Genomic DNA, 12,012 nt, shown 5'->3' with positions numbered 1-12,012 from the left:
TGTGAACTGATTCATGTACTGCTATCCATCCAACTATAACACTAAACGCTTTTTGTGCAGACGGACAAACACAACACGGGAGAATGTTGTGGGGTGTCACACTTTTAATAGGCATGTTGAAAATCCTGCATATGAATATTGCATCAATCTTCTTATTTAACCTCTGGCAAAAATGTTAATAAGTGCAGCAATTCATAATTGATATCTATCCTTCATTTCTTTAGGTTGGTGCTGGATATAATCACTTTTGGTGTTTGTTGATATCTTCCTCTGAAGGCCCTTTTGCTTTAAGCTGTGTCCACACTGAACGCCATTCACCAGTGCTGCATCGCTCTGAAACTAACAGCTGGTCGCTCACAGATGTTCCAGACTTCAGTTGCCTAGGTAACCCTCTAACGTATTTACTATGAGAGCATCTGTCAATCAACCGAATCCTGTGCGCTCACTGGTAGTCTCTTTAATCGTGCTCCCGGATGTAGAGAATATGTTTATTTTGAGTCCTGCCCACTTTGCACTGCAAGTGTTACTTTCACCCGTAGTTGCTTGAAGTCGCTGCCTGCTATTCACTTTCTGCACAGAAGGATGATATGGTGTGCTCTCATTATTGCACTTATTTTGTGTTAGAAGGAGTGTGTCTGCAAGCCATGCTACAGCAAGCTTAATCTACAGGGTTTGGAAATGTAGTTTTTTACCATCAAGGCCCCATGAGCTTATACTGGTGTTTGACTTTATGACTTTCTGTGTCGTTTCTGGGATGCTTAGGACTAATATTGCACTGCTGGAAATAGTTTATTTTGATGCATATGCTGCTTTTTTGCAAATTTGCACTATATTTATTTTCGTTTTTCCTGCAGTGTATAGAAATTGGTGTATTTCAAAAATAAAACTATGAAGACACTCAAAATAAATTTCCTGTGGTGAGAAACTATTTTGTGCAACTTTTTTGTATTTACAGTTTTGAGGGATAAGCCTCTTAAATTTCTCTAACTAGAAATATATGTTAAAAAACAAAAACGATTTTCAATTTTTTTGTAGTTTATTGCACTTTTTTGCAATTTATGTAATTACTATGCACTTAATGCATGCATATTATTAAAATTTAGGCTGTAATGGTTGTATTGATGTATAGCAACTTGAAAAGCTCCTAAAAATGGCACTACAACATGTAAAAATATAATATAAGCTCTGGCGGACTTGGTTCTATGGTAGGTCTTAAAGGGTTAATTGATAATGACATAAGGAAATGCCCACACTTGCTCAGGAGCTGAAACTCCTAAACCCTTCATCTATTTTAAGTGTGGATACCCTCAAACAAAAGCTGAGAGTCTGCACATTATGCCCATGTCCATTATATAACTATAAATGGAATATGTATCATTAAACAGGTAAAAAAAACCTATATATGGACCCATACTATATAGTTAGTCTATAGATAGTAGAAGAAAGTTGCCTGGATTTTGTCGTCAAGGTGAGTGTTCCTTTAATAATATGAAAAATACATAAAGTATGAAATTTCCACTCATTTCTTACTCTTTTCTCCTCTGTCCCCTGTCTAATTGTTCTCATACTGTTGCTACATCGTATTCATTCCTTTGTTTCAAAATCTCTTATGTTTTGCTCCTCATGTTCATTCTTACACACACACACACACACACACACACACACACACACACACACACACACACACACACACACACACACACACACACACACACACAATCTCTTCACAATCTCCCTCTCTAATCAATATTGGATGGAGCCAAAGAGTGATAATACTGCTCTCCTCCTTCTGACCAACTTAGATGCTGAGTTAGAGGGCAACATCTATCAGGACTTGTACACTTCCAACCTCTGCTGCTGCTGTTGCTGCAATGTGATTAGAAAGTCTGCGTGTGTGAGTGTGTAGATTTGCAAAAGGGCAGAAAGAGCAATTTGATAACACCATGTTAGACCAGGAGCTTTACATTTCTATTCATAACCCCCCTGGAGACACCGCTCATACACAATACTCTGCTCCATGCCAGCACTGCATTACAAAATCAGAGTAAATGCTACAGTGATTATGATGAGTGAAATCATTATGCTTACCACACAGCAGGTGGTGAGGCAGGACTAAAACCTGAACTAATCCTCACAGCATTGCCTCTGCTCAGAAGGGGAAACAAAATACAGTCATTCACTGCTGCTCGTAGTTACTCGTGGTCCTGTGGGTTTAACATTTAGACAAGGACGTGTCTGCGAGTGTGCTTGAATCCACCAATGACAAATATTTTGTCATTGCATGGTGAGCATAAGTGGATTTCAACTATACTCCAACAGGAATGACAACTTGCCTTTGATATCTGCAGCTGTCTGAGTCCATGAATTAGGATCACTGGTCACTAGTTTTTTGTGATAGCACAATTTTTTGGTATTGATACAATACAAAGTAAATACAGGGCCGGTACTGCTGATATTAATACCAATACAGATGCTTTAAACTTACAAAGGCAGCTTATGTAGGGGAGAGTGGTGTGTCTTTAATTTATGACACGAATCAAATGTGATGACCACTAACAACTATGATGACCAATAACAATTTAACATTAAGTAATGCTGAAGAACCGACCTGAGTTATTACACATTACTTTCACCACTGTGTCAGCTATCTGGTTGGTTGCTGACTCTCTGAAAGGACTGCGACAGGTACCTCTTTTTCTGTGTTTAGGACCAGGTTCTGTCTGATTTACTTCCTCCTCTCATCATTTCTTTTGCTACTCACAAAGATCTCTTTTTCATGTTCTTCGAGAAGAGAAATAAAGTACAGAACCTATTACACTAGTATCAATCTGATACCAATACCAGCTTTGGTGTCGATACTATCGATATTTGGATTGATCCACCCAAGCCTACTAAATAATAGGGCATGGAGGAAGGAGCAAAACAAAGAGTGCCTGCATGAACAGGAATGGTGTTTGAATCTGTTAATAAGATAAGATAAGATAACTCTTTATTGTCATTGCACAGTCATACATAGTACAGTAGTACAATGAAATTGGAAAAACTGTCCTACGTCGGCACTACATATAACACAACACGACACGATATGACACATCACAACGTAACAAACAACACAACACAGTATATTAACTTAGTATAAAAAAGAAGAATAAGTGTATGTGTATTGCACACTGTTATTATTCCACATTAATTATTATTGCACCTTGTTATAAATATAAATATTATTGTTATCGTTTTAAACATTGTTACCTCCCCCTAAAAAGTCCAGGGAGGTATCCAGCTATTTACATTGATCAGGGCTATTGCCCTGTTGTAAAAGCTGTCCTTGAGTCTATTTGTTCGGGACCTCAGCAGCCTGAACCTCCTGCCAGACGGCAGCAGCTTAAACACCCGGTGTCCTGGGTGTGTGCAGTCCCATAGGATGCTGCGTGCCCTCTTGAGACAGCGAGTGCTGTACAGGTCCTTCAGGGAGGGAAGAGGATGTCCAATGATTTTTTGGGCCATGTTGATGACCCTCTGGAGTGCCTTTCTGTGTGCTGTGGTGCAGCTGGAGAACCACACACCGATGCAATATGTCAGCACACTTTCAATGGAGCAGTGGTGGAAGACGGTCAGCAGCTCCTTCTTCAGGTCCATTTTTCTGAGGATTCTCAGAAAGTGGAGACGCTGTTGGGCCTTCTTTAAGACCGCAGAGGTGTTAGAGCTCCATTGGAGGTCTGTGTCTATGTGCACACCCAGAAACTTGAAACTGGAGACCCTTTCCACACACTCCCCGTTGATGCTGACAGGCTGCAGCTCGGACTTCCTCCTTCTGAAGTCAACTACCAGTTCTTTTGTTTTGGTGGTATTGAGGTCCAGGTTGTTGTCTGCAAACCAATCTGACAGCCTCTGAACTTCAGCTCTGTATGCAGTCTCATCTCCCCCTGAGATGAGCCCCACCACAGTGGTATCATCTGCAAACTTGATGACTGTGTTGTCTGGGTGGGAACTAACACAGTCATGTGTGTACAGAGTGTACAGTAGGGGACTCAGTACACAGCCTTGTGGAGAGCCGGTGTTGAGGCTGAGGGCTGAGGAAAGATGAGGCCCCACTCTAACTCTCTGTACACGGTCTGAGAGGAAGTCTCTGATCCAGCGGCAGGTGGTGGAAGGAAGTCCAATTTCCAGCAGTTTATCTATTAGTCTGTCCGGGAGTATCGTATTGAAAGCAGAGCTAAAGTCAACAAAGAGCAGCCTGGCGTAACGGCCCTGCACTTCCAGGTGAGAGATGGTGGTGTGGAGCGTTGTAGCAATGGCATCTTCAGTTGATCTGTTAGCTCTGTATGCAAACTGGAGCGAGTCGAGTGTGGGTGGCAGGCAGGACATGATGTGACGTCGGACCAGTTTCTCAAAGCACTTCATTATAACAGGTGTTAGAGCAACTGGTCGGTAGTCGTTGAGGCTGCTAATGTTAGTACGCTTTGGCAGTGGGACAATTGTGGCTGACTTTAGGCACGGCGGGATGCAGGACTGGGACAGTGAAGTGTTGAAGATCTTAGTGAAGACCCCTGCCAGCTGGTCTGCACACTCTTTTAGGACCTTTGCGGTTACCCCATCTGGTCCGGTGGCCTTCCTGGGGTTCACTGCCCTCAGTGTGCGCCTCACCTCATATTCCTGCACTATGAGGCTTGGGCTGCTGCTGTCCGATGTTTTTGCTGCTGCTGCCTCTGGTCCCTTCACCTCAAAGCGTGCGAAGAAGTGGTTCAGCTCCTCTGCAAGCTCCGCGTTACCCTCAGTCAACGTGGTATTGCCAGGTTTGTAGTTGGTTAAGTGCTGAACTCCCTGCCATACCTGTCGTGAGTTGTTGGTGGTGAAGTGGTCTTCGATCCTGGTCACCCACACAGACACCATATATTTTTGTTTCTGATAAGCTTAGTGGTCAAAGGCATTCGAACACCTTCAGAATATCTAAGGGCCAAACAGCTCTTAAAACATCTGCTTGTTGAATTCCATAGGCTAAACCCCACAGAGCAGCGTATTTAAGTACTGTATTTTCGGACCATAAGATGCACTGTCGATGAACGGGTCTGTTTTCATACATAAGGTGCACTGGGTTATAAGGCGCATTAAGCAAAACAAAACAGTCCAATAAGTCAAACTTTACTCAACTCATTCTTCTTGCTTTCTCCACTTCCGCACCATTAATTTGTTAATGTTGAATTCTCTCACAACTGCTCTATTCCCATGTGCAGTATATTAATGACTAACCTCATATTGTGGATGGATTATCTCAGTTGTTCTCCTTACTGAAGTTCAGTCCGTTTGCATTTGTCCCTAACCATTGGGAGCCCTCATGTTAACTTTTATAGAGTGGAAAAAGTTAGCATTCATCCTCCAGCTTCACTGTGTTTATGTTATGCTGACATAGCTGTGTCGCTAGCGATCACGTAGCTCATCATTATAGACCAGCTAGCCCAACTTCAGTAACCCTACAAACGTGACTGCTGTTTAGTTTTCTGTCTTCATTTATGTTGGAAGTGATAGCAGAGCTGTACCTTTGAAATCTCTCAGTCAGAACATGCCAGAACATAGGTGGAAACTAGCGAGCTAACTTCCTGCTAACTTCTAACTCTGTTAAATTTAATACATTCAGTTTTCATGGCTGCCTGGATGTTAAACTTAATTGTTACACCTGGTAAGCAGCAACACTGATCATTTTATTAAAGATGAAAGAATTTAGACAGTTTTTAACTCTCAGTAATGTTGCAGTGTTCGTTAGACTTCGGCACCTGAAGCGGACAGAGTTTGGACCCAGATTACGCCGCAAGGCTCCTGACTACGGCAGCTGTAATGCTACGACAATCCATCAAGCGGTGTGGCTTTGTAGCTTACCAAAGTTGTACTAGAAGATTTTTTGACAGATTTTTGAGCGCCGTGGAACACATAAAATCAGTTTGAGGTCAGTAAGCACAACCAGAATTCATACATAAGGTGCAATGAGAATAGAATAGAATAATCCTTTACTTGTCCCACAAGGGGAAATTTGGGTGTAACAGCAGCAAGAAAGACATATACAAACAAACAGTACACAAGACACAGAGCAGAAACATACACAATTTTTACATATTTACATCAAGGACAATGGTTACCAAAAACAGAGTACTGTACCGATATTAAATAAAATAAAATAAAATAAAATTACAGTGTTGATTTTTGAGAAAATTAAAGGATTTTAATTGCGCCTTATATTCCAAAAAATATGGTACGTGACTAGTAATTCTAATACTAAGTAATTCTGCACTGGTGCACCGTTACTTGATCTTATGGTTCTTCCACATGCCAAATCTCAATTTAACCCCTGGATAAGCTGACAGATGGGTGGTGGCATAAAAAGACAAAATGTGTCTTTGGGCACAAATGTCAGCTTAAAAAAATAATACCAACAATAAAAATGCCCTACTCTTGGTTTAAAACAAGTGTCCTCTAGCCAACAAGTGATGTCATTGGGATTTAAAGGCACCATCACTTAAAGGTAAACATTATGTAAAAAAAAAAAAAAAGCTGTTCTGAATTGCCTCCACAGGCCTCTTGTTTACTAAGAAACAATTAAAACAGCCTACTTACTAGGTATAAGTGATATAAAATCATCATGTTAAATTAAAATAGGCTGTAGATATAGATTGAAAAGTCTCACAGTTTATGTCTGTTGAAACAAAACGTGTGTATCTGTGTGCATACAGCATTTATGAGTTTTCAGACTTCTTAACTTTCTGCAAATGCATGAAAATCAGTGAGTGCTTACTGACTAAAGAATTCAGGTTGAACTTTAGTATGTTTTCAGTTCTTCAGTTCTGTTTTAAATTTCTTTCCTAGATTTTATTTCTTTTGCACAAATGACCTTTGTACTAGAGCTCCCTGTTCCCCTCTGGTCCCGAGGTGTGTGTGTGTGTGTGTGTGTGTTTGAAAGTAACCATGGCATGTAGACAAAGTGTTTCCCTCTGGGATCAAACATAGTTGACTTTGTCCTTTTTGTTGTGTGAGGTCCATGACAGCAATCTACCTGAGGCTATGATTAGCTGATACTCAGGAGGTGGAGAATATGAGCTAGGCTGAGCCATCAAGGGAATGTTACAGCTAAAATGAAGCTGGGGGAAAAGGGGTAAAGAGAACAGGATTGGAGGATGGAAGAGGAAGGAGACTTAACAGATCAGGAACCAGTTGTATCAGCTTCGTTTTTAAATTCAGCCTTAAACTGTCTGTAATCTGTTTTATATTTTATAGCTGACATAATCACAGTTATGATGGATCTTTGGATGAAATGCAAACCAAATGATACAGGATTAAAAGACTGATATTAAGTTATTTAAAATTTTGATATGTCAGCTGATATTTTTTCTTTCAGACACATAAATGCCAGAATGTCATAACATTTGCTATGTATAGTTATTTAATAACTTATTTATCCAGCTCTACTCTGCCCAGCTGTTTATTGTGTATGTGGGATTCCAAACATGTGCACTGGCAACAGTGAAGTTGTAGACTGCTCTCTGATGGTTGAGGATCATTAATCAAAATGGTAAATGGTCTGTATTTATATAGCGGTTTACTAGTCCCTAAGGACCCCAAAGCGCTTTACATATCCAGTCATCCACCCATTCACACACAGGTGATGGCAAGCTACATTGTAGCCACAGCCACCCTGGGGCGCACTGACAGAGGCAAGGCTGCCGGACACTGGCGCCACCGGGCCCTCTGACCACCACCAGTAGGCAATGGGTGAAGTGTCTTGCCCAAGGACACAACGACCGAGACTGTCCAAGCCGGGGCTCGAACCGGCAACCTTCCGATTACAAGGCGAACTCCCAACTTTTGAGCCACGATCGCCCTCAATCAACATTCAAACCAACTCAGTCAGCATTGATTATTCTTCTGGACCTCAGTAGATCCACCAATCTTCAAAGAAATATATTAATACCGTCACTGATCTATTTCTTTGTCTCTTTCAGACCACGCTGGGTCCGATAATGTCAACACAGTTATATTCCCAGAACTGCACAGTTGATTCTTCACTTATGTCACAATACTGAAAGTCTTCTTAACAGTATATTTATTGATTTTCCTTCAAAATCAATTACCCAAGGAACTCAAAATCATAAGTGACTCGGTTGTCTGAGATTCTGAGCCACTTGAACACCTTGACAACACTGGGTATTCTTCTGTCGGACTTCCATGTCCGAAATTACTCTTTTTACTGACAAATAAGTGTATCCCAAAATGATCCTCTTGATCATTAGCTATTTTTAACTGAGGCCACAACTCTCAGCAGCGCCACCTGGAATATGACCACGCCGGGTCCTTACCGAACGTCTTCAGTAAGTGGGAGTTTTCCAACTCGTGACTTGACACTTCTATTTATACTTCTTGATCACACATTGATCTATTTTCCCATGAAATGTCCTGTTACTTTTAACTCAGTACTGCCTTTCTCAAAGTTTCATTATCCTTACTTCAAAGTTTTCTCATTATTACTGATAAAACTCCAAACAGAAATCAACCAGTAATTCAGTTACTACAATTTTAGATGTTACATCCCCCAGGAGGATGTCTCTTCTCCCTATTAACCCTTTGTTTTGTCCAGGCTCCACCTCCTCTGTCCTGATTGGATGTTGCGCAGAGTCCGGCTAATTGGTAATCAGCAGAGCACTATTTAAGGCCTGTGGAGCTGTGCTTCTGGGCCCTCTGGTCATTTTGGGTGCCATACTTGTGCAGGCTTGCATGCCTTTGTATTTTGTGTGAGCATTGTTGTTTCATGTTCAGACTGCTTGTAGGGGAGAGCTGCCTTTTGTTTTGACACCCTGTTTTCTCCTGTTTATGTGTTGTTAGGTAGGTTATGGTTATAGGTTGTATATTTTGTTTCTTTGGAGTTAGGTAAGTTTCTTTTATTTCAACATCAGGGATGTTTTGTTTGTTATGTTGGCCTTGGCTCTCCCTGACATTATACCTCAGTCTGATCCCATCACCAGTATTAAATAAACCTTCTAAAATTACCATCTTGGCTCCTCCTTCTCTATCCACCTTTATGTTCGTCCCTTCAACCCCCTAGACTAGCCAGGGGATGTAACATAGAATAATACTCCAATACAGCAAAATTTCAGTTTAAGAGGTTTGTGCCTTACCTTTTTAGACGGGCGCCCTGTGTAGTCAAAGAATCGCCGGAAATGTCTGTCCGTACGACCACTCCCTGGCCTCGGCAACCTCCAAAAATCACCTCTATTGTGCCCCCAAGACCAGACGAGCCCCCAAAAACTGTCCCGAACTCGAAAATGTGGCACAAGACAAACCAATGGAGGCCCAGTAGAGTGAAATCAGATAGAGTTTATTAAAAACACACGCGTGGGAAGAAGCACACAGCATCACATCTGCAGACTTCTTCTCCCAAAAATACACAAAGAGTTGCTCTTATAACGTCAGGGTTAAACGCCCATCTTCTGTCACCTGTTACTAAGCAAACTCAAATGCAACAGGTTGCAACAAGAAGCTGAATACATTCAGGCCTTTGCTCAGGCCTGTTTCTGGATTGTATGTATTATATGTGTTTTGTAAGCGTGTATACCTTAATGCAATGTGTGTATACAATGATTATGGCTGCACCTGTAATAAAAAGGTTAATGTGAGGCCAGCAGGTTTAAATGAACATCGTAATGCAGTGTCAATGCTGTAGATTATATTGTTAATAATGCAGGATATATTGTAGTAATTTGTAATTTTTTAATTTCACAAATCCAATGTCAAAACTCATAACATGGATGAAGGATGTCTCTCCTCTTTTCTTCCTTCACTTGTTACTTTTTCATTTATTGAGCATTGTAAATACTGATACCAATAGATCGGCAAATATCTAATATAGGCTGAAAATATCGGCCCCCTCATAAAGTCACTGGGCTCTATTCTTGATTGGACCAGCACTAGCTTAAGAATGCACTGCTTGAGAAATTCTTGCCAATAGTTTTATTTTAAAATACCAATTTATTATTAGTATCTGATACAGACAATATTTTTTGTACATTTGCTTTAATGGCTTATTTTATATTTACTTTTTTTGCCTTTAGTACCAAGGGGGTAAAATAAATGAGCCAGTTTAACAGACAAGACAAACTAGAGACCAAGATAATAAGTAAGTTTAAGAAGACGACATAGCAGAAAAAAGGAGGACGAAAAAGGAAGAAGGTACTAGAAAATGAACGTGAAACCATATTCAAAAAGATTTCATAGATAAAAGAGAAAGTAGCAAAGAGATATGAAAGAAAGAGGAGAGGAGGGGAACTTTAGAGAGGAGGTATACAGTAGCAGGGACAAAGGAAGAAAAAGACCGGTAATAAGGGAGGAGATAGTAAATTCAGAGATATGCACAGAAAAAGCCATGAAAGTAAAGAAATGCAGAGAGAAACGATGGAGGAAAAAGACGTCTGATGAAGGAAAAAAATGGGTTGACCTAGGGAATATGCTTCCTGCCAAAAAAGAAAAAAGAAACCGTCATTTAGTGTTATTGTTTTTTTTTTTAGAAGCAACTGCCTCAGTGTCCTACCACTGTATAAAGGAGCAGTAAAAGAAGAGTCAGGCCAAAAATCCCTTTGAGGGGAGCTCTTTGATGCCAACCTTACTTTTTTCCCCTCTAGATTATCTGCAATCATTCGTCATGATCTCTGTACCAGTGGCTCAACAATTACAGCATGGCATGCCTGTGTGTGTGTGTATGGTGTTGGATAGAATGTGTGTTGTCTAAATGAGTGCCGATGCAGAGTGTTGTTAGCACATCATGACATGTGACAGACTGAATTAATAATTCACATGAGGCTAGTTGGCATGATCCTCCCACACTGAAGCAGAAATCAGAATGCAACACATATGTGTGTGAGAGGGGAGAGGAACCTATTGAGATCTATACTTGTGCAGCATGCATGCTTGCCCGCGTTGTTAAATCATGCTGGTATGAGGATGCAGCAGAGGTAGGAGTGCACAAAGGAACGGAGGGTGTAGGTAGATATAAAATGCTGAAAAGCAGGAGAGCTAGAGAAGCATAACAAACAGAAATACGACTTAGGTTAATGTATCAATAGAAGATTTTATAAAACTAATAAATGGGCTCTAGGTTATGCTAGGCTAAATGATCTATCATAACTTCACTGTTTACGTGAGCCGTGTGCCAAGCTTTCGTGAGTTGCATTACGTAGCATCTATTCTATTCTGGAGTACCATTTCAATAGCGCCTGAAAGATTTATAAAAGTATTTGAATTTAAAAGGTAATATGGTCTTAACTGCGACTGTAGCTATCTCAGGTATTCTGAGCAGACTTTAATCCATTGGAGCACAAAAAAGAAATGTTGATTAAGTGTTTTATTAATTTTTTTCCCCCCAGTATTTTCTAACTGTAGTATGTGCACAATCTTTTCAGGACTGCACATCCCAGCCAATTCACTCCAAGGTTAGACAGTGCAATGCAATTTAGAGAAACTACAAAAAAACCCAAAATATATATTTCAGACCTCCACAGGGATCAGTTAGCATGTTAAATGTTAAACTTCATTCAACTTTAGGTTCACATTACTTTAGCTACCCCTAGCTAGATTTGATCTGCAATCATGAATCATTCAGTCTTACATGCACACTCCAACACAACAGACAACATATACAGTATGCATTGTACAAAATACTAAAAACAAAAGTAATAATAATAATCATTTTTTTAGCAGCATGTAATCCACGAGAAACGAGAAAGCCTTCACAAACTTGGTAGTCGCCCTTTTGCGCACCGGCCTCACAGTTTGCTTTAAATCAATAACTGTTCCAGGATATTTATAACATTGAACACATTCCACCATCTGACCCTTAATGGATCTGACCTTTTGCATATGAGTACATGTTCTGAAGTCAGTCATCATACCTTTTGTCTTGGATATGTTTAACTGAAGTTAGGGCTCATCACATACCAAGCACCATGACAGTATAACTAAAAGAAAACCGAACAGATAAGG

Source organism: Maylandia zebra, linkage group LG17 (genome assembly GCF_041146795.1).
Source record: "Maylandia zebra isolate NMK-2024a linkage group LG17, Mzebra_GT3a, whole genome shotgun sequence".
NCBI classification, from domain to species: domain Eukaryota; kingdom Metazoa; phylum Chordata; class Actinopteri; order Cichliformes; family Cichlidae; genus Maylandia; species Maylandia zebra.
Note: the sequence above shows the minus strand (reverse complement) of the source record.